Genomic DNA, 25,177 nt, shown 5'->3' on the forward strand with positions numbered 1-25,177 from the left:
ATGACACCAAAGGTATGCGGTACCCTATATATAACTACGATATACCTTCACCACAAAGTAAAATGTCTGTCCATATCTCCTACCACGTAACCTGCTCTAAGCCGCAACTTCCGGCACTAACCACAACAAACAAAAATACAATTTTCTACAAAAGAAAGTTGAATTTAATACTGCCATCCACTCAGCTGAATTAAGAAAAATTCACACGAGAAAGTAAATTTTTGCATACATATATTTTCTCTTTTTTGCAAATATTCGAAGTAATTATTCCTGTATAACTAATTGATTTGCACACTTCCATAAGTATGTCACACTATTGATAAGTGAAAGCCTTATTATTGAGTGCTAATTATATTTTAGAGAATCTTTTATTTTGATTTTGCTTGTCCATACGTGACCCTATATCCATACATATTATAAAACAAAATCCTCTGCCTGTCTATCTATTTCTTGACGATAAACTCGAAAACTACTGAAAAGAATCATATAGTTTTCATAAGGAAGGCTTAGGAAGGTTAAAATATGTAGGTAATTGATAGAACTGTCGGGCTTTTTTAGAGTTAGAAGGGTCAGAGGTTTCCACGCGGATGTAGTCGCGGGCGTCTGCTAGTTATAATATACAGAACACGTATTGTTTATTGGTCATTATAAATATTTATAAAACAGAGCCAGCTTTGGACGCAATTGGTTGCACACTGGTTAATTTTATATTTTGTGTTTTAGTTAAAATATTTTCTGATGTTTTTCAATCGGTTTTACTATCGGAAATTGCATGTTTAACAGATAGATTAAAATTAGCACAATGATTCATCTCTAAGGGTATTCTGGTTAATGTTATATAACGATAAATACTGGTACGATAGTAATCCTACTTTCTCTTAACTAGTTTCTTAAGGCCACCTCAAGAAAGTAAAACCCCGCTATGTTGGCGCTGGATGGCTCGCCCCGTGTCCTGTTGACACACAAATTGCTATGATAAATTATTCTGGGATGCTGAACCCCTGTTTTATTTGTTTTTGTAATAATTTGAACGTCAGGCGCTATTTCGACATAAATCACTATGATAAACTCTATTTTCTTATCTAACACGGATCTAGACACACTGTACTACATTCTACAGAAGGATGCAATTATTTTTATAATTTTATAGCATTCTATAAAAATAAACGAACTTTTAGAGTTTTGGTACGAAGTCGAAGGTGAGATGAAAGACCTTTATTGATGAAAATTTAAGATTAAGTTACACGTTACAGTTTGAAAAAGAAACATACGTCGTTTTAAATTTTGATTAAGGATCAATGAAACCAACATTAAAAATTTGAAATAACTGATATTATTAATGTACATTATAACATCGTAGCTTCATATTATAGCAGTAGATCAATAGGATTCCAATAATATCGCCACGTTTCGCTGTGGCTCAGACTGTATTTCAATTTTTATATTTCCGTGGGAAATAAAAAAAATTAATATATTATAGAAATGCAATGCTATATAAACAATTCAACTTAATCCATGGACAACTCGATGCAGACGGTGCAGACCTAGATGAATGATAAATAAATACATGAGTGAAATAACCCTTCATGCAGGGTAAAAAGGGGGCAAGTTAAATATTTATATAATAACTTTGATCAATTATATATCATTTATAACTGGATACCGAGGTGAATATGAGGTGTAAAGGGCAGGAATGCTTTTCCAGTGTTTACGAAGAAGGCATAGCGACCTCAATAGTTTGTTCGCTATATGTGGAACGCGGGAACCGTAAGTATGGTTGCGGCTACTACTTATCTTTTCTGTTCTGGCCCTGCCCTTTACCCTCGAAGTACTTTCATTGGTAACTATAACAGCCTATTCACACTAGCGTGAACTTGGAATGTGCTTGCTCTACGTATACGAATGCTGATTCGTATGACACAGCCTTTAGTCTGCGCAGCTAGTTATAATGTGCGGATTTACTCGTAAGATAAATGAAATATTTGGACTTGATTTCTATTGTTATTTACACCTATAATTTTTGGCTGAAGTGACTCAAATCAATCTTTGACCGTTTACTAGTTTGTGTAATGTATAAATATATACCGTGTAGATGCATTACGCGCAATTCAATAAAAAAAACTCAATCAAGTGTACTATGACATCACAAGATTGCAACGATCGCGATGCTTTGTCGTTGCGTTTGCGTTTCGGCATATATCTGTAAACACTTGCGGTGTTGTGAATAAGCTTTTAAGGAGCTTGCTAAAATATTCAGTTAATTCTTGAAATCGAAAATCAAAATAAAATATTAAATAGTTATTAAGTACTTAATATCATTAAAAGAGTTTCACAAGATATTGTTAATATAGAATCTATTGCAGTGGTGCAAAAGACATACATGTGTTTAGGTAAGGGACATTTGTAAGTGTTAAATGTTCAAGATTGTATTTTATGACGTTAAACAAATTCCTGAATTTATTTTATTACAAAACACCACGAACAACAAGACTTTAGGAAACGCAAGGTAAAACCGCAACATAAAATCTGCTAACACGTATTCCCCTTGGCTGTGTACAAGGTTGACATACTTTTGGGGTGTTCCGCTTAAGACTACGTCGACGACATCACGTTTCCCATGTTAGGAGTTGTTTATTGAAGTCATGATGTGACCTTAACATTGTGTTTTACGATTGTCTCGTCAATGGTCCGAGTACTGACATTTCAATAGAGAGGGTGAGCATAGGTCACCGCGTGCGGCGAAGCACGACACAGATGCCGCAGTCGCCAGCAGTCGGCAACGCCACTACCAACACTATCGCTATCAGTCCTAACTTATGATTCAAACATTGAATATGTTACGGCCAAAGCCCTCGGGGCTTCGCGAGTCACGTACACAGCTTTTCATCATACAAGGGCTTCCCGACTTAAACCACAAGTGGCTTAGTGATTTAACACCAATTTTCGGTATTGTGTATTTCATATACTTATATACAAACACCTGGTATCCTGACCTAATACTGGTATGGAATAAAAGAATATCTATTCTTTTCTATCAGTATATTGAATTTATCATTCTTCCAAGAAAGTTTAAGTAGCAGCCTAGAGTTGCGAAGTTGGTACTGTTTCGTCATCTCTTCTCATTCATCGTGCTTCAGAGAACACATCTAGCCTTCGTTACGAGTGTAATGACTGGTGTCACGATCCTTAACATTAATGAGACAGTGGTTGTTAAATATTCCATCGTTATCACCTTGTGTCCGCAAATCCACATTATAGCAGCGTAGATGTCTAAGTTCCAAATTCCTTCTAAAAGCTCCAAAAAACCTAGTCCCTAAAATGTTCGTCTGATTATAAGCCTTCCCTTGCACAAAATATTCAACACATGCCTGCATTTCTAAAATTGATACACTTAAGAATACCTTCATAAAGCTCCAAAAGGCTTGGCATTGCTATAGTCTATTGAAAATACATGATTATCATGATTATAACTGGTTGCTTTTCGTTGTCCAAACCCATGCACACCAATGGTTTAACAGCATTAAAAGCGAGCGATTAGCTATATTAAACTCATGCCCGCGCTCAGTTACATTTCTGGAATTGCAAGCGGAAGCTTATCCGCGTTGGTGTTGACTTAAATTTGCATCTACTATTTTCTAGTCGTTACTTGGATTGTAGGTACTCACGATTTAACGCTGGTATTAATGCATTATTCAGAGCTTTTCATTAGACTGTCGCTATCGGCGCGGGGATCGCGCTCTCGTTAAAATGTACGGATGGCATGACGTCTGCTCGTATTGGGCACACTGGCTGGTGAGCATATAACACTAAAATTTGAAATTCCTGTTGGTGTTACTGCCTGTGATTGCCAGACCTTCGTCATTATAAAAAATCGTAATGTTTACCAGCCCATGCTCCTACCACAGGTAAATAAAATAAGCGACGGTGTTTTGGACCATGTCGGGAGGGATACCTTAAGTAGTAGTAAAGTATATACCTAATATGATACATTATATCCTCCGCTGGATGCTGGCGGCCTGACGGCTCTATGGTAGTCCTTACTCTTAGCCCTATGTCCAGCAGTGGACGTCCATCGGCTAATAGTTATGATGTCTCAAGACAGTTAGCTACGTAGAAACACATCATTGGACACCAATAGAGTGTTTGGCGATTGACGTTATGATTTATTACATTATGCCAAAGAAAATATTTTATTATTTTCTTTGGGATTGAGAGTTTAAACCTTTGAAATCAACTAGTCAAAGCAACCATCATGAGATTGTAGTTAAGGGCTAACTTGTAAAAAAAAAATCCATCATCCTAACTTCATTATTGCCTACCGTACTTCCCTACGGTAAGAGCATGGCTGACCAACTTTCAGCTATTATAAAATTACAAAGGTCTGACCCACACAAGCTCTAATACCATTCCTCTTGTTTGCATATTGCATTTCTACGTGTTTAACTACCTATGCGATACATTCGCCAACCTACCTCAATGTTTTATGCTTAACGCTTTCCAAAGTGCTTTTGTCTTTTAATGGCCAGCCTTCTACAGTTGAGCCATAAATTTTAAAACGCCATAAAACTGTCCTCGTCCTCATATCTAACCATATCATTACCCGAATTATTGCTTTGGTGCATCTGTATTGCTTAATCACCGAGAACATATTCTGTACTTACAATAGTATATTGTTTTACAAGTCATAACTTCCTTTATAGTCTATGTAATGATAGTGCCATATAGGCAATTTTACTACTCCTATAATATTATTATTAAAAGTTATATATTAATTTAAATTTTAGCATTTAATTTTCGATATATTTAAACCATGGTGTTACTTAAGTTGTAACTTCCGTTTTACTCTTTAGTATGTTAAAATATTGTATTTCATCTTTTTTTGTTACATTTAATCATCGCGTTTTTCTAAACGCGATGCAGGTCATAGCAAACAAATACCTACCGATAGATACAGTAGGTATGTGTTTTGAATCAATGCAAAAGTAAGGCTAAGGTAATTTTATATCAAAAGCAAATTTACCATACGATCAGACATTATGTAAACATGATAAATTAATATTATCCAAGATTATCGAGCTTGAAGCTTAGCGTGTGTTTTTAGGGTAACGACATAATCTAAATAAAGAGGTTCATTGCAAAACCTCGTTTTCAGTAAACCAGTTCAAGAAACTTGTGCGGTACGGTCAGAAGACCGGACAGGTTTATCAGCACAGGCGACCTCGCGGATACGGTACACTTTCCAACCTAATGAGTACGCACATCCCGTTTGCACTGATCTTATTTACAAATTTATATCAGACTAGGAACCCCGCGTACCGGCTATGGTATTATTTTTTTTAATATTAAAGGCATAAACAACTCCAGTTCTTAAGTAAGGCAAAAATATATAACACTAGCAGGAACCTTGCGGTTTTTTCTAGCCTAGTTCTCATTATTAAGCAAATACAGGGATTAAATATAGCCTATGTTACTCCCTGATAATATAGCTTTTTATTGATGAAAGAATTTTTCAAATTGGTCCAGTAGTTTTTGAGTTTATCCGTTACATATAAAATACAAACCTTTCATCTTAATAATATAAGTATAGACAAGGCTACTCGTTAGGAGTAGATTTTATGAAATGCAATTCTTTACTCGTTTGTTCGTTATATTAAACATAGGTCATGATATAAGCAGCCTATTTTTACCTGCATATTTTATTATGTTACATACAAATACAAAATAAACGTTTGTTTAATGAACTCGTTGACGTATATATAAAACAGTCGAGAAACTTTAATTAATACTATGTCGTATGAATCGATCAGAATAAATTGCTCCCGCTGCAACAGTTTCATCGTATCCATCAAGATGAGAGGGCGTATGTTTTAATTATTGAATACATTTCTAATTAATGGAAGTACTCCTATTAATGTAATGGTTCAGCCCGTGGGCAAGAGCGGTCGCAGGACTCAGGCACGCATGTGTCACTATCTAGATTCAAAACGACATTCGCTTAAAATGTATAAACCCACGCCCTCGAGCCTCATGTCTCCTATTGACCGGTCTATGCATTTCATTATCGTAAATACACGTATTAAGACGTTTATATCTTTCGGCAATAGCCATTGGAGATCATAATTTGGAATAAAAACCGTAAAACGCAATCACAACACAGATTGAACGATACCTAGTTCTCATTTATGGCATTCCGAAGATGCTGTCTCTGTTATTTTACATTGAAAACTCATTCGTACAAATGAGATGGATAATCCGTGCGGATAACGATCGAGTATTACTTTTCACACAGTTCACTGATCTTAGTGCACTGCGACACTAATGTAAACAATGAGTTACACTGACCGGGTTAACCTTGAATGGCAAATGTGCGTGGAGTTTCGCCGAGGAAAAATATGCCATTGATGCAGGCGGCGTGCGTGCGCCGGATAACGGTCATACAAACCGAATAAGTGGTTTAACATCGTACGTGGAATGATAATGTTTAGTCTAGTTGACACGCGATTCTCCGGACGTTTTACTATCTGACGCGTTTCATGGTCCCACTTTCTAACCTTGTGTCTTTGCATCGCGAGTAAAAGTTCCTGTTCGTCTTTATTGCTCCGCTCTTTGTTGTCAAATTGTGCTAACAATGTGTAGTAAAAGCGGCGCACATAAACATACGAGTACGCCATCAATTGCATTCGCAAATTTCATATAGAATATATGAAATTTCGAATTGTATAAAAACTTTAATCTAAAACTTTCTTAAATCTTGTTAGGATGATGATTGAATCAGTTCGTATGGTTATTTATTTTTATGTGTAATATTTATTTTGCTAAGTAAAGTAACCGTCGAGTACAATGTACAGCACTAAAGAACCACAAATATAAATCGACTTCTGATCTGCGAAATAGACTAATCTAGTCGGCGATAAATATACGATAAAACTAAATTGTTGTCCTTTAATTTTACAAAGCGAAGCTAGCTAACGAAAATATTCTATGTTGAGACATTAAACAGCGAAATAAAGTAATTCACAAAATCGACGGGAACAGAAAATCCGATCACGCGCAGGCCTCGCCGGCCGGCCGGTATCATCGAGACTCGGTACAAACATTGTAATTACAATCACGTAAAATACATTTACAGGAAGTACTTTATCCTCCGACTTGCCCTTTTACTCCCATCGGGCAACATTAAAAACTTGTACGTCAATGTCAGGAATGTGCAACTACAAGTTGCCGAGATCGGTCCTGTCTGGTAATGAAAAGAGGAAAGGTTGGTTCATCTAAACACCTTGTTCATATACTGTGTGGATTTGAAGTTCCCTTTCGAGTTATGTCAGTTGCTTTCTCCGGTGCAACTAAGATAGGCACTCTTCCTTTCTACCTCGCGAGTGGGTACGACACTTAACTCTTAACAATATAATGAGCATACTTTAACAATTATAACTACACCTACATAAATACATCAACGAGTACATTCACCTATATTGTCTAAGCTTTTTTTTTCTTTAACTCAGTTCGTGAGAGTAGACTGATCTAACCCCATATTACAATAATAATACTAGACCTCTTGTTTGCCATTAGTTTATTGTGCAGATTTAAGAATAATTTCTTCAACACGACTAATAAATCTGAAAAGCGTCTATGTGTGATATCACAAATGAATTGCATAATATAATGTTTTTGCATAAATTGCTGTTTTATAATATAATGTCTGTTTGTTCTGTTTATCCTTTTAAAAATTCTCACAATTAAACTCCGGTTTTTCCCATAGTTGATTTAAATTTTGGATAATATTTATCTTGAATTTTATTTAGGTAGGTACTATATTAGGTACATTTTAGTTCCAAAATGTTTCTTAATGTAGTTACTTTTTGATTCAAAATTGTTTTTTATCGTAAAATTTAATATAGGTAAATGAAAAACAACCTACTTAAGGACGCGCTTCCTTGAAAATACGATAATTAAAGTCCTGAAATTCACATTGATTGACATTGGTGTGTCTGAATACGATATATTTTCGAAAGCCTAATGATGGGTTTGGTGATGATACATGGCATTTAAGACGTCACTGCTTTTAAAAGACGTTTACATTTTAAAGCCACCCATGTAATGTCTCAGCAGTTAAGTTCAGGATATTTAAAGAAATATTTTAAAATGTATTGCTATTTTAATTTAAAAGTACCTACAGTTTTGATTTTTTTACATTTGCATATATTTATTTGTTAATAGTTAACATTTAATCAGTTTTGTACAAACATGGCAAGAAATGGTATTGTGATGCAATGCCATAATAAGTATGCCATAATTATTATCTGCATTATTAATGAGTATGCATTGAACTTGTGGTAGGTACTACTGGTACTGGTTTTATGTGATAGCGTGGAATGATAAAATTTATACGAGCCTAGAATACGCGGCAATTATTCACAATAATCGAAGGAAATTCAACGTTTATTATTGTCTTGATTACATCTTATGAAATGATACTATAAGGTATTTAATTAAAAAAAAATTTACTGAACTAAAAGTTCAACTTTTAAAAGTTTAATATATATAAATAAGTTTTAACTTGAAAAATATTGTGACACTGACATTTTTACGAGTAAGAGTAGTATTCAGTAATACTACAATAACATAAAATATAGAGCTCAAAACTAAAGCTGGGAAGCTTTTACCGCATGATTAAAATACTTCGTCTACTTTGTACAACAATGTAAGATACTTTATTAGGAATTAAAATGATATAAGATTAATAGTTTCTTCTTGAGTGAAACATCTCTGACTTTGACCTGTGCTTTGACGTTGCTATTCGATTAACGAATGTATGATATTCTTGTTCTAAGGGTGTTTTCATACAGACAATATTATTGACAATATGTGGGGGTATGGTTATTTCTATCATAATGTAGTAAAACAAAAAGTTCAAAATACAAAATTCTAATTCAAAAATGTGAGCTAACTCTCACATATTGCAGATATTTTCGTGAATCGTAAAACTCCTAGCTTTAGTGTCTACTCTTATTATAGTAGACAGTCAACAGTCACAGTGTAAACCGTTTAGAAAGTATTACGATTATCACATTTCTCACACAAGTGCGTATAAGAAACAAACTGAGAAATCACTCATATCCGCAAATGTACTACAACCTGAAGGCAACACGGATGGGTTCCTGCTTGTACGTGAACCGTATTTATTGTAATTACCCTTCGGTCGCTGACTGCATCGCATCGATGAGGTGACTGAGCCGGGCAAGTCGCGCTCGTATTGCTTTTTTTACATTCAATTATGCTTAGACGCACACCGAACGATGCATTTGATTGTTGTACGTGATGCGATTTTTGTTTTATTTAGGTGCTGTATTAGAGGCAGCTGTTCCATGGACTCTGTAGAGTTGGTGTGAAAAATGCTAATTAAATACTCGTTGGACTTGTCTGGGGCTTTTGTTTCAAATTGATATTATTACAACATGAAGACTACAATTCTTCTACACACTATATCTTATTTTAAAACAGAATGTTATATCTTTACTTAAACGAAGTATCTAGTATATAAATTTACATTCGGGTAAAAACCTAAACGTATGTACGACTCTCTGCCGTTAATCTTTATATGGGCGTATATAATTTTAATTATACCCGCATCCTAGCCAAATAGCTAGCCGGTCTGAGGAGTTGTGCTGTGGCTTTGATAAAATCCGACGTAAAAGAGAATCCTATAATTACATCTCTCAAAATTTCAAAGATAACCATTTTCTCCAACATAAATCTTCCGTACGTATCGTAACTTGAAATCGATTCATCAATTACTCAATAAAGAAAACGGCACTTAAAGCCTTTAGCACGCGAACAACACTAAAATATTATTATAGACCAAGCTAAAGCCGTTTTAGCTTGCAGCGCTATCTAAATGCATTGATTTTAGTGGCACGCTAATAGTTTTTCGATTAACCCTCGCGATTAGTGAGTAAATCCGTTTGGTCCAGTGGCAGTATCGGCAGGGGAATCGTAACTTCTTCCCACATAATTGGCGTGTGGGCCGGTGTTATCCCGATCGCCGCCCACCGACGTGGCGACGCCCGATTAGATAGATAGGCCCAGCCCGCGACCTGTTGACACCTCCCAACGCACTATCTCAGCCATCTACACACAGCGCCAACACTTTATTGTCCTAATAACCGCCGCTACTGCCCATAAGTCATCGATGCTACCACCGGGCGTCATGTAATTAGCACCTCGCAATATATCATTCCCAGTTGCAGCTGTATTGTTGTTTGGCTAACAAGCTTACATTCCTGACACTGCCGTATCGTCTAACACATACAATATAATTTATAATACCTACTAAAGCTCTTTTCAGAAATCATAAACTAATCTCTGTTATAAATGTATCTACAGATCGTGATACGTTTACCTGCTAATAGTTATACGCGGTTCGGTGTTCATTCGAGTAAATTTTGTCAATCAATTTTATGTCAGACTACCGTCTAAATGTCATTAAGTATCCACATGAGCAGTAGTTTTATTCTGAACAAAGTTTGTAGTTTTCTGTTTCCTTAAGAAATACAAAATATCTAATGATTGGTTGAGTAGTCAAGTCGTAAGAAGTTAATTAACAAAAAAAACATTCGCATTTTAATATTAACTCTCACGATATCATCATCTTTTAACGTCTATACAATCATTGATAATGATACTATTCCTAATTAGTGTTGACTGCTCGTTATTTACTTTACAGTTATTAAATACTTGGCATTACTCAATAGTCACGCACGGCAAATGTACGCTTAGATTATCATCAGCGAAAAGAGGTAGTTGTTGCCCTTGATGGCCTCTGCGGATTGAACACGTCCTAAGACAACATCTGAGGATAGCAGTTCATTAGTGATGAGAAATAGCACTTGCTTGTTACGCAGAATGAGGCGCGGGTTGTTCATTAATTGCGTATTGTTCCTACAGCGCGCACTGATCGTTTCGTCTCAGATAGTATCACGGCAATCTCGGAAAGCACTCATTTCCGCGCCCATGTGACTAGGCGCTTATATATGATCTTGTATATCCACGGATAAATTAATCGAAACTGATGATAGGCCTGTCGGGTTTATGCCGCCAGGATAAACACAGATAATAAAATCACTGACGCCGTTGAGTACACTCAACACTTATTTCGTACATTGAAGTATATAAACTTAACGACTTAAATGGATTGAATTTCCGTTTGTAATAAATCTCCGTTTTATATCAGGTTGTATTGTCTATTTTTATAGCAAACTAATTACAACATAGAGTGGATAGACGAAGTACGAAGGCATATTTCATGCGACTTTAACTGCCGAAGGAACAATTGTGATTTGAATTCCCTTTGAGTGTTGCGTAATTCGTTCTTTCTAGGAATACGCCGGTAATTTAGTCTGTGTGCGGCCTCAGACCATTTCAGAAATTATTGTATTCTTACACTTTCTCGTTAGTACAGCTAACGCCTTAAGGTTTGTAACTAGCGCTCGTAAGTATTGAAAATTATCATTTGTTGAGAATGGTAAACACCAACACGCGAGGTAGGTACTTTAACCAACAGGTAATGTTTTGGTTAATAGATAGGTTTCCAATCTCTTCCTTTAGTTCGTCTTTATTATGATTGTAAATTTTACTGAATATATTTAATGCTACCTCAATTTTATTAAAATTATGACTTTACAATTTTAAGTATAAAAATATGCCTTTCGCATCTAAGATCTCAAATTCCTCAAGTTTTAGAATTAGCTGTATGTCACACTACAACTAATATAACATAGTAAAATAGTTGATTAGTAGAGTAAATATTTGTGACTGAAATACCTTGGTAATAAATTAAAACGATACGGCTAAAAATATAACAGCATTTGTCAGCAGTCTAGGGATGCGATACGAGTATAAATGGACCCGACGCGGCGGCGAAACCGCGTTTTAATACCGTGATAAGCTCAGGCATTGCGTTAGAAAAGACTGCACCTGTTGCACTAGCCAATCCACTTTATACAACATTTATATTACAGCATTTGCGTTGGCTTTTTATTTAAAAGCAAAAAGCCATTTCTATATGTGCAATACTGCAATAAATAGCGGCACACGCTACAAATGACATTCCACAATCGTACCACACCAAACGGACTTGGAGCGTGCATATTTGGGTCACATACTGACTCTCAGTAATTGAAGTGTGAAGTGTAAAGTCGAGTTCCACCGCAAGCAATCTAAAGATACATAAGAAGCTCCTGACTAATTTACGGATCGTGCGTTTCGGGCTGCGGTCACGGGCCGCCGCAACCGAATTCCGCTAACCGCCGTACAATAACCCTACGCCTACTGCTCTCCAAAATTACGGAGTCTAACATTTCGAGGCCACTGTACATATACGATTTGCACAAAAATCACAGACACGACCACACACCTAATTTAGCTAAGTTACATTTTTGTTATTGTATATTTTATTGCTTCATCTCGTTATGGTGTCATGATTATTTTGTGCGGTGTACGTTTTGGTCGTTAATATTATTTTCATTATAACGTCTATAACTTCGCACGTCAACACATTAACTTGTGTTGTGTACGAATTAGTACATAATGCAATATATTCAATTATTATAGGGTGAGATTACCCCCTACAACTAATATAAGTTGTAGGGGGCAATCTTGAAATTTACTGAACTGATATTTTAAACTCGTTTACCTCTAGAAAGCCATGTTATTTGTGAGTGGCACAGGCTATTTTTTATCCTCATATTCTCACTGGAACGGGAACTACGCGGGTAAAACCACGGAGGTCGGTTAGTAAAATATATATTCATATTCAATGCAATATCACGTTTTGCGATTCATAGACAAAAAACTTTGAAAATGTGTTAAAGTGCCAAATAAAATAATATAGACATGTAAATTATACACCTACACAAAAATGTATGAATAGAATTTCAATATAAAAGAAATTTGCAACTACTTAAAATACTTCTAAATAAGGATAGGCTCCTTATAAATGCCAATGACGAATGTAACAAAAATTTTAGTTTATTTGTAGTCATTAGATAGTTGAACGTACGTAAAATAATTGAATACTCATTCCTAGAGTGCATGCAAGGCCAATCGCGGTGCGGCACCTTTAATTGCCTGAATGTCAGTAATGGTTAACTTCGTTGTAAGTTTAAAATTGATTGCCTATTCAATGTCTCTCAAACTTATAATGTACTAGTAATCGTCTTTAATGTACGCTATCAGAAATTAATACTTTTATTTTAAACCAGCTACCCTTGCAAGACCCCAGGTTGATTTTAAAAATGGCTGTGAGTTTTTTTAATTAATACTATCATATACCCAATAATTAGACAGATACACAAAAAAATGCCTTAAAAATGTTTTGTAGTTTATTCAGTACTAAATGAACTATTTATTGATGTTTTTATTTATTGATGGTATCCATACATAGATAAAATATGCATTAAAAATATGTTAATATATTGTACTAAAATGGCGTCGTTCGTGTAGCGAACTAAGTGTTGTAAATTAATTAATGTGTGAGATTAATTGAATACATGATAAATATATTCATTATATTCGAGACAATTCTCACCATGAGAAAATGATAATCGCTCAAAGACACTTAAATAGCGTCCCCACCTTGTAAATCTATACGTATATAATTACTAAGCAAAATAATTACTATCACTAACAAGATGCTTTTTCCGAAGCAAACACTGATTTTTATAATAATTAGATGCAACAACTTAATTATACTCTTATATTGTTATTGGGAGATGTTTCTCATGTGATTGATCGGTACGTGAAAGACGTGACAATGCGCGATATCAATGGATCGTTTGCGATCATCTGTTTTCACTTACGGTGCCTGTTTTTCGCCGGGAATGCGATCGCGACCGAGTTCGGCGAGCATTGTGTTCGGAACTGCTGCACCACACACAGGTTGCATAATGCGTCATCCGTGGGAGCCGCACATAGCCGAGCCGTTATGCGACGCACGCCACCGGTACCGTTCCATTAGCGATTTTATTAGACGATTCGCGTGTATCGCCCGCAATCAATTTAACCCGGCGTGAATGAGGTGAAAAATTGTTACCCACCTCACGGGTATGGCATACCCAAATAAAGATTTGTAGATTTTGATAACTGAAATTACTTTAGATTAATATTTATTGCTGTAATAAAATAATCCAACTGCAGTTGTAAAGTAGTATTTTGAAAGCACATACCACCAATATTTGAAAAAAAACTTAATATCAAAACATTTGGGATAATTAAATCAACTGTGAACACTGAATAAAAAAAATTGTCTTACATAATTAAGTTCGACGTTACATCTAATTCCTTTATATAGATAACCTTAGGTAAGCTCTTTCGAAGCAGTTTTGTCCCATATACATATATTGGGTTTTTCTCGTATAGTTTACTCCGAAGAAATTGCTATAACGCCGACGTTACGCTTACTTAAAATCACTCTCTGATCCACCTCCTCCAGCTGAGCCAGCCGAGCTCCAGGAATCGAACAGTTCAGAAATATTTAGTGTTTTATAAACCGCCGGGTATGAGATACCCGACCTCGTTCACCGCGAGTTAAGCGTCCGCTCCACTTCTACTATTACAGACTACGAAAGCACTTCAAGTCTCCTACCCCATTTAGTCTCACACAGCGTTCCGTTTTACGACCTAATGTGCGCCCCCGCAAATATAATTTAGTCCAACCGACGCTATCTAGGACAAAGATAACAATATACCACTAATTTCATGGATTTTATCGCACGCCTTGTACTCGTAGAAAACGATATCGTGATGTTGCATTATTTTGTGCGGAAGTATTCACGATTTGTCACGGCTACAGGTGACCATTTAATTTATTAATGTCCTTTGTTGTGCAGTATTCATTTTATTTTAGTGGTTTTACTTTCTTTTAACGATTTTAGAAAGTAATTTCACTTAAACGTTCGCGTTTTGTCGGTCATTCGGTTTGCACGGTGGAGTATTTTGCGCGTATATTTTATTTTATATATTTCGAAATGCTTTCGTGCAGTGAAAATAATATAATGCTAATCTGAAATCTAGGTTTACGAGTGTTCAAAAACACCATAGTTATTCGTCATTGCTTTAATGATGCCTTGCTACGGCGTGGCCAAAATTACCAAGTTAATATGTTGTTTTGTTAATATTTGGTCATAGTGACCGTGTTAGCGTTGACTCAGAGTGTAACCACACCCACGCTATCCTTTTTTTAGAAATTTTTCTACATTCTCATCTTACTTTATACGGAGTCAAGTGTCACTTTTTGCATAAAGATTTTTGCTAAAAATCTAGAACAAAATACGGTTAGACACGAGTGTGTATGGTTAAGGTCTACTTTATTGATAGTTTGTTTAGCACACTTTTGTGACGGCCATTTTTTGTGATTGTTTTGTAGATGTCTTGATCACGGCCGGCGGTTCAATGTTCTTTAGTGCCGATTGATTTGACCGATTTCAGTAGGTACTAGTTGTTGTTATTGTTTTTATATTCATTACTTTTCAATCTTGCTGTCTATCGTGTATTATGAGTATAGTGTAGAAGAAAACTTTGAATGAAATAACGTCAAATCGATTGGGTGTTAAAAATAACCCTTCCTGGCAGTTGGGCTGTAAAAATTAGCAGAATATGAAGAACTAAATTTTTAAACTTTCATTTTATCTGTCTATTCGTGCTAATATCCAGAATTACTGATTTTCATGTGGTTTTCACAGTTAGTTTAACCGAAGCTTGGAACATAGAGGCTTGTTTTGTTTGTTTATAATGTAAGAAAAAAGTTATCCGAATAAAAAAATTCACAAGAAATCGCTGGCGTCAGCTAGTTTCTTATAAAATGTCATTTGCCGTCTACATAAGATGTCTACTTATATTATTGCAAATAGGACCTCATTTAATTTTTCTGATGTCGTTCTCTAAGATTTAGTATAGGTCCCAACTGATAGTAGTAAATCACTGGCAATTCCTGCAATACAATGGAAATAATACGACCTTTAGTCCTTCATTGATTTTACATGAATTCATAGTTTCGTGGATTTTTACTATCCCGCAGACACTCTTTGGTTTTTGGGATAAAAGTTTCATATTACAATTTACCTCCACGCCAATTTTTTTAAGATTTTATGGTTTCTACGATCTTACAAAGGTTTAATCTTAAGTAAGATGAATTTCTTTTACTGAATGCGCAATCGACTTGCAAACATAACTGTGAATGTTTCAGTTAAATATATATAATAAAAATTGTATTGAGTTTCACAAACAAACAATATCACGGAAAAACATCTAATACTATTAAAAGTATACTACACATGAGAATCGGTTCATTTAACTTCTTTCAAATCCAATTGTCAAGACAATATTTTATTAATCTTTACGACGCAGATAATACCACTAATACATGTTTCGCGTAGGCTCCCATTGTGCGTGCACCTGCTTAACGAAATACTACAAGTTGGATTCTTGAGACTGGTTAAGTGCGTCGTATGAAGAACACACACTTGACCGCTTTACCACTGTCTGGCTCACCGGCATTATTGTCGACTAGCGAACGCTCGCGACTTCATACGCGTGAAATTCTGTTTTGCTTAAATCCCACAGGGGCCATGGACTTTTTCCAGGAAAAAAGTAGCCTATATGTTGCTTTATAACCTTCTGTATCTTCCAATGCAAATCCCATTAAAATCGATTTTAGCCATTCTAGAGTTTAGACAAAACAGACAGACAGACGAAATTTTTTAAAAATTTTAGTTGCGTTTTGGTGCCGTGTAAATAACTAATAGTACTTGAGTAACTCACTTATTTTGAAATCACAGACAGACACTTAAATTTTATCTATATATGTATGTATTTATGTATTGATAAGTACTTACTTACGATTATATTTGAGGTTTGAGTTGCCGACGACGCATGAAAGATGTTTGCGCAAATCAGTGAATTTAAAATGTATTTCAATTTCAATCGTTTCTTTGATAAATATTGATTTTTTAACTAATGCATTAACGTCATATTTATGCAGTCATGTATAAAATCTAATAAGGTAGTTTGTCTGTAGAAAATTGTTAAAAGACCATAGTATATATGTCATTATGAGAGCGTCTTTGTGCATTTATTTATACTTATTTAATTATGTTTCTCGATGTTTTGTAATTGTATGTGCGCACAAAAAGAATAAGTAATATTCTTAGAAAATAATTATTTATCTATCTTTGTAAACCCATTTTGTAGAACAGAATTAGCCATATGATACAATAGACGTAATAAGAGAAAAAATAGTAAGTTACCGTTACCGGACTCCACATATTTTTTCAACAATTTAATTTAGAGTATAATCATTTCACAAATTGAACTTCTATTGAATTTGTAAAAGACTTGCCGAAGCCTTTCAGACGCACCTAATAGAAGCGGTTGGGTCGTTCAACTCGTCGCAGCGTAATTAAAATCCTTCATGGAAACCCTGATGGAATCCGACCTGACCCCGCACGACCGCTCCTTACCGCCCTTTAAGAGATACTATATAAATAGGAGCAAGCTTCTTCACTGTAGGTCCACGACACGAACGACGCCGGCCATGCCTTTTTATTTTTGATTTCAGTAAAAAAGGTAAACGCAGCGTACTAGTCCCTTAATTATATCAAAAGTGAAATAAAAACTCGGATTTTCTCACAGTTTTATAGCGGACGCCCGCGACATTGTTGACGTGATACTGTTTTTACAAATCCCGCGGGAATTGTGGACTTTTTCGTAAAAAAAATACGAAAACACCTTCTCTATCTTCCAGTTAAAATCTCATTAAAATCGGTTCAGCCGTCTCAGAGATTAGCCCATTTATTTTTTGTGTTATTGTTTGTGTTTTGGTATCTTATCAATAACTAGAAAATCTTTAATTTCATTTATATGTATTGATTATACTGTAGGTACGAGATGTTTTCATGAAAATATTTCCTACAACATTTTTTTTTTCATAGATACAATTACATTTTCAAGTCTGGTTTTTGTTTTGTTTTCATGTTTTATATAACGAACCAGTCCACGAAACAATTTCTTAGTTCTGTTCCGTAAACGGAAACCTGTTACGAATACATTAGTGTAAGCATCTTGCACTGCCGATAGATTTTTCTCGTTGAAAAGTTGTTAACGATAAACTTCCGCGATAAGAAATACCCCTTCTTGTTCTCGCTTCACAACATATTTTCTTATGACACGATAGACGGGGGCATGTTGATTTGCAATTTTAATCGAATCAGTAATAAGTTGGCAATTAATGAATTGGGACGCCATCTCGCCTTGTACTCGATAGTACTTGTGAACTAAGAGCCTGTGCTAGCCAGACTTACCTTATTTTATGACGGTTGAAAGTTTGTAATGTCAGTTATCATGTTATGGTCTTACCAAAGATAAGTACGGAAACCAATAATGGAGATTGGCCTGTGTAAAGTTTCAAAGATCAGATGTTCAATAGTCTAATTGTAAAAAGTAATTCTTTATTTTTTTATGGATATCATGAGGAATCATGTGACTAGTCGTCAGAGTTAGCTGTAGCATAATCCTTCGCTAGAGACCCTTGAAGTTCTTGTTGTTTTTGACGATGTTTTTCGAAGAGTTGCCGCAAAGCTTAGTAACTGAGTTTGAGGACATGATTTTTTCATTATATTCCGAGGTGAATATTAAAAAAAAACGAGTGTGAGACCACGTGACTGGAATATAACTTCTTTAGCTCCCTGTCCGTTCGTCTCGCTCGATTACACATTTTGTAGCGTATTCACCAGTTTACCCCCCTAGACAAGCTTGCGTAAAGAAGTTTTACTTCAAAAATATGTTTTATACTTGACAATTGAGGAGCTGGACCCTTGAAACCTGCTACCTTCCAAAGCCATCACGGTCCAAACTCCATAATTGGCCGTACTTGTCTATGGTATTAACATAGATTGACATACATTGAGCCTTCATAAAATGAGGTTTGTCTGGATAATGCAGGTTTGTTCTGTTAGAGTAGCGTGTCACTGGTGCGCGCATGCTCACGAATCACTGCGTCACCGTTTTCACGTGACCATCTTAATTACTACATTCTATAGCCAGCAACATCGAGGTCAAAATGAACCGTCAAAGACTCTATGTTCCGACTCTCCAAAGCCTATGCTTTCGTTGAATCGGGCCGTAAAATTGCATATTATCGATTTGCGTGTGAATACAAGGAAAGTAATAATAAACTAAAGACCGACTGGTTCTTTGGTACACTTGTACGAGCAAGTCACGCAATACCATATGTAGTTAAACTCTTAAGAGAACGTTTAAAAATTTACTAGCGGACGCCCGCAACTTCGTCCGCGTTAGCCTTTAATCCCCCTTAATCTCTGTCACAAAATCCGTTCTTAGCGGACATCTACTTACTACAAACTACCTCCCTGCCTAATTTCATCTTTTTAAAGGTTTCGAGATTTCGTGATAAGTGACATATGGAACTTTAACGTGAAAATGACTAACTTGACCTTAATACATACAATTTTATTCGATTCAAGTCAAAATTCATGTATTTCAAGTAGGCTTAGAAAGGCTTAGTTTATCGCCATGTTGAAGCCACTGTGTCTCAAAATATCCTCGTAGGCTAGAACTAATAACAGCTATAAGCGGATTTATTTCCAAGCGTTCCTTGTCTGTGTCTCAATTTACTACGGCCAGGGCGAACTATCTAAAGGCTTGTACTAATGCTGACCCTCGACCCCGATCGTGCATTCCAGGTCGTTTGTACTAACTCTGACCAATCGTTTACTACTATCAATTTTGTGTGCAATTATGTAAAAGCACTTACATACTGTAGCGCCAATGTTCAGTGTACTCTTAATAAGGCCCGTAGACTATTTGTATTTCTTCACATGAAAATTTAAAACTAAAAAATAATTTAGTGTTTTTTATGTCATATGTAGGTAAATTGTTGTACGCCAAAAATGGCCAAACATCTGTTAATCTATGTTCTCAGCAAATAAATAAAATAAAAAATATTCGTATCGTAAAAATAACCACAAACACTTGAGAAAACACATATTTTTTTTTAATTAAACACACGCACTCCAAAATATTTTCCGAATTGCTTATTTTCTCATTGGTCGAAGTTGATCAATAAAATTGATAGAATAACTTTGTAATTCAAATAGCTTCTATTATCTCAGCTATTTTTATTAATAAATCATACCACAAGCGCACCGGAACCTGTTTCATTTTCTAATGTTTTATAGGCATCTACATAATTATCGACAGTTTATGTCATCTTTATAATGATAACATAATATTATGCAGAGACTTAAATGTATGTTATATTTTACAATATCCTTTAAATATATTGCCAAAGGGTCTGTCTGTTTGCGGAAGCGTCTTACTTTTGATGCTCTTGAAGAAGATTGATAGCTTTCACAATATTTTTTGCCAAGATGCTCTACAATCGCTATATTCTCGATACATCAATAATTTTTTTTTAATTTTATCTTTGAAACTAAGCTACATATAAGTACTCTTGCTCCGTAATAATCCCGGTCACTCCTTTAAATTTATTACTTACATAAGTTTTAATAACTTAAAATGAAAATACTGAATTTTCAATGTCTTTTCACTGTACCAGAAAAAATAACTAAATCCAAAAATTATCTGTAAAAAAGTGCTAATGTTTTCTAAGTTAAATTTTATCTAACACATTGTAATATTTGCGAATGTCTGGACGTAAAAAAAATATGCATCCCGAAATTTTCATAAAGAAGATGAAAGAAGTTGTTTGCTGGAAAATTAAAGAACTTAGTAAATAATTATTTAACTTTGAAATATTGGTAGCGGAACGGATTAACTTTGTGTGTATAGGTGATATTCAATAGTAACGTTAAGAATAAACAATTATTAGTATAAAAATGATGAAACCTCATAAATTATGTTATTATATCAACCTAATATCTAAGTTGTGCGTAAAACATTGATATAGTGACGCTGTAAACTCGTTGAAATCTTTCATATGGAACGAATGCTTATTCACGTACTACATCTAACTGTTATAATGTAATGAGCAAATTACACATATAAAATACTCTTACATTATAATGTATCCATTACTATAACTGTTAATGTTAGTTTTTAATTTATTCTAATGAAATTAAAAACTATTAAAATTATTTTATTTTAAAATTAAGTAAGAGATGAATTTTTGAATTTTTGATGAATGGTCATTCTATTTATTGTATGCAATGGTTTAGATTATAAAAAGTTTTAAAAAATTTACAAATGCAGTCATAAATATTTCTTAAAGATAGTGAATTATACTTTATTAAACCGTCAAAGATTCACATGCTCGTGTTAATTTTATTTAGCGTTCCGTTTTTATTTTTTGTTCTTATTAAAAGAAACAGAACTTGAAAAAATGTTCCCTTGCACAATAAATCGTTTGTAACTTAAGGTGAAGAAACTTAATATAAATCGACAAAAAGTTTTCCTGGAATGAAATAAAGCACTGAATGGCTTTATATAGCGCAATGGTTGTAAATTCATAAATCCGCTCTTCCCTGAGACCTTGTTTTATATAACATTTGCTCTATTTGGTTTCTTCTTTTTTTTTAGTAATTTCTAGTTGTTCGTTCGTTGTGTTAAATAATCTCATTATTAATGCTTTACAGGTATATAATAGACTTTCATTAAATTTTTAATAAAGTTTTGACTTTCTTATGGTTTCTCTACTTGTAATTTGTCAGTTATTATTTTTAATCTACACTAGTATTAAGAGGAATGATTTGTATTTTTGTATGTAATGAATAAACTCAAAATTACTTGAGTTATTTGTTATTATTACTATTATTTATCCCCGTATTGCCCGTATAAATAGGAACTATGCGGATGAAACCGCGAGGATCTGCTAGAGTTTTGTAATATAAAATTTGAAGGGTTCTGTCTGAAAAATTCTTAGTTTCAACTTTGAGTAGCCTGTATAGTACGTGCGATTGCAGTGAAACAGCGTAAATTTTCTGACTGGTTTATAAAAGTTCATATTTTGAGTTTACGTGCTATTCATTTATCTATCTATTATCTATATGTACATATATAGTAGTATATTACTAAAGTTATTTTAAATAAGTTCTCTATTTAATTGCAACAGAGATGTACTCCGGAGTTTAGACTGATTTATCGTGGTTATCTGAGAATAGGTAGCTTGAAGTGCACTGGAGCCTATCAATCTCACACACGATCGGAGTGCGCCGAGATGAGCAAAAACCCTCGCAAACCCCTAACGGTATCACTCGTTATGTTTCTTTTTGATCTGTATATTATACCTTGGATTTATATTGTCGGAGAATATTACAGTTTGCTTTATATTTCTAATTAAATATTAATTTCATTTCCTCTTCGAAGTAATCTTTGTTAATGTTGTTTTTTCTTACGTTCTGAGTTCTAACTGAAATTGCAGAATTTTGTATTATAATGTACAATTACAGTCAACTATTAATTCAATTTTAAATTTGCATTTTCTATAAAGGGTTACATTTATTATATTATGTAAAACTGAATGGATCGCATAATGTTATCCCTTCAGCAAATCTACTCTTCTAGGCTAATGTCATATTTATTATAATTACATTTTATAAAACTAGCTAACACCTGACATACAAACCTTAAATCTAATTAAATTAGAAATCGTATTTTAAATGTTTTACTTGTGATTATTATTATATTTGTTAGTAAATTTTCCTTTAATTACAAATTTGAAAATGAGAGAATAGCTTATACCCACCACACCTCTCAACTTCAAGTCGGCGGGCTACGGCCAAAACGCTTATAATAATATTTTAAAATATTTATTTTGTTGCATGTTTAGTTTCAAATTTATAATTATAGTTAACCAATTTCCTTGAAAATTTTTATGTGACCTACTTTGAAATGCAAACAATTTTACAAAGTTATTGAAGCTTTTACTAGTAAAAAATATTTCTCTGTTCTTATTCATGTTCTTGTTCATTAATATGTATAAATTATAGAATGATATCTCTATTATCCAGTAGTAGGAAGAGTGGTTCTTACTTAGCTACCGCGGCTTGGCATAAAATATTTATAGACTAGTTGTAGGACAGGTCATGCTGGTCAATCCCGCCCTATTTGTAATGTTATTCGAGTAAAAAGTTCTTATTTTTATCTGTTAATAGTATCGATGTTTCGCAAACATTTCATTTCGTATTACTACACTCACCTATTTATAGCGATAGAAGGCCTAAAAAGGATTTTTTCAGGAGTCAGCGTCACGTGACAGTTCAAACAAATTTCAACACCCAGTTCATGAACTTTTCACTGTTCGTATATCACAGGCGGCACAGTCCTCGTAATACGCGTGCTGTCGATCGCGAGCCTAGTGTCGCGGCCACTCTCGACGAGACACTGAACTTGCAGCTCTGCGCCCCAACGGTTATAACATAACACGTCTGACGTAACCTTAACCTTGCAAGAAGAAGAGGAACGAGCCGCCGAAGGACGGAGAGAGAGAGCGATAAACCGAGAGAAAGGGAGAGATGGCCGGACGTCGCGGCGGTCGGCGCGAGCGATGGAGCCGCGGACACCGCTCGCCGTGCGCGACTCCGCCGATACCGATCTGCCCTTGCGACTCCTCGTTATATTGATCTAAATGGCCTTCACACTTATCGTTTATTTGTTTCATGATAATCTGCGTGGACGAAGTTGTCAATTTATAAACCAACTACTTAAGCCTGTCACTTGTAGCTAGAAACTTTTTGTAATTATCTTACAGAGATAAGGACAATTTTAAAAGAAGCATTATAAAGAAAGCTACAGAAAAATCCTTACATGATTTTTTTAAAATCCAAACTTGAATGTCTAATCCTTCATGTATCTCTCCTTCGCCATTGTTTTTAGATTTACTATTGTTATTAGATAGCCAGAGCGAGTTAAATTGGGTGACTAGCAGACCCTCCGCGTATTTAACGACGTGTTTTCCATTTCCGTGGGATTTCGGGGATAAAATAAAGCCTATGTTAGTCGCTAAAAAAGTACTTTTCCGTTGGTGGAAGAATTTTTAAAATCGGACCAGTAGTTTCGAAGCCAGATATTGATAATAATAACCGTGACTGAAGGCTTATCGTCCTCTTTTCAGGACAGTGACGTATCATCAAGAACTTCCTGACTTCGGGCTGCTAAGAATTTCTCGGACGAAAGGACCGTTGAATATTTTATAGTCTGACCCTGACTGACCCTGAACCTTGAGATTTGGTGTCGTATGTACAAATCAATAATCCAAACGAAACACACAGTTGAAGCCTTAATTTATATACTATTCGATCTAATTAGTTTCTCGCTTTTTTCCACAGTACCGTAAAGTAAGGTCCTAAAGAATATGCTCAGGTTTTATTTGCTCTAATTACTATGTCACTTTTTTACCACAGAATAGAAACGCATCTTGGGGATCTACGCCGTTACGTAATCAACATCCCTAGACACGTACTAAGTGGTTTGGTTCCTCGTTCCAAATAAGCACTGAAATTACCTGGAATGTCCTTCCATTTTCTTTTTTCCGCAACACCTATATCATGGGTATTATTGATTCAAGAGTGAGACCTTCTAGACAAGCCTATGCGACTTCGTATCACGATGTCCTGGTATCTTGTCCTGGATTACGCTATGACTTTTTTTTCATCTTTAATAAAATTTCCAATACGAGCTCGGGGTTGTGTAGCTTTTTTTTTAAAGAATATTTGCCATTTATCTCTTTAAAGATGACAAATAATCCCGTTCCCCTCTCATTCGTCGGAAAAACTGTGTTAAACGATAATAGTCACGCGAGCGGGGATTGAACCACCACCTCTCGTTGGTCCGGCCCATTTACCACTGAGATATTGAGGCTTCAAGTTGGCTATGCCTCAGAGAGCTGTTAATCTTTTGGACCCGGTTATTATCATTACCATCTGATAGTGATCGTCACAGAGTAAAAATTCATCAACCTTACTTATCTCACCAACTCGCATTGAAGCAGCGTGTTGGGCCTAACCTTTAAATCCTATCTATTTTAGGGCCATTAAAATAGTGTAGTAAACTGATAGTGTTTCATCAAAACAAGCTCATTTTACCATATCCTGTATTGTCGTTGTTGCCGACGTCACTGACACCGACAACCACGTCCACTGCAAAAAGC

At 35.0% G+C, this 25,177-nt stretch overlaps 2 protein-coding genes across 3 annotated transcripts in view; one reads left to right on the plus strand and one right to left on the minus strand.

The window, feature by feature from the left end:
* LOC112043618 (uncharacterized) overlaps positions 1-23,429 on the minus strand; it is a 68,311-nt gene extending 44,882 nt beyond the window's left edge. The window contains exon 1 of the mRNA XM_024079114.2: positions 23,228-23,429. The gene's annotated coding sequence lies outside the window, so the exon portion shown is untranslated. The remainder of the gene's footprint in view (positions 1-23,227) is intronic.
* The window catches only part of LOC112043619 (autophagy-related protein 16-1), a 242,328-nt gene that overhangs the window by 69,664 nt on the left and 147,487 nt on the right, over positions 1-25,177 (plus strand). The gene's annotated exons all lie outside the window — the stretch shown is intronic.

Source organism: Bicyclus anynana, chromosome 10 (assembly GCF_947172395.1).
Source record: "Bicyclus anynana chromosome 10, ilBicAnyn1.1, whole genome shotgun sequence".
NCBI lineage: Eukaryota > Metazoa > Arthropoda > Insecta > Lepidoptera > Nymphalidae > Bicyclus > Bicyclus anynana.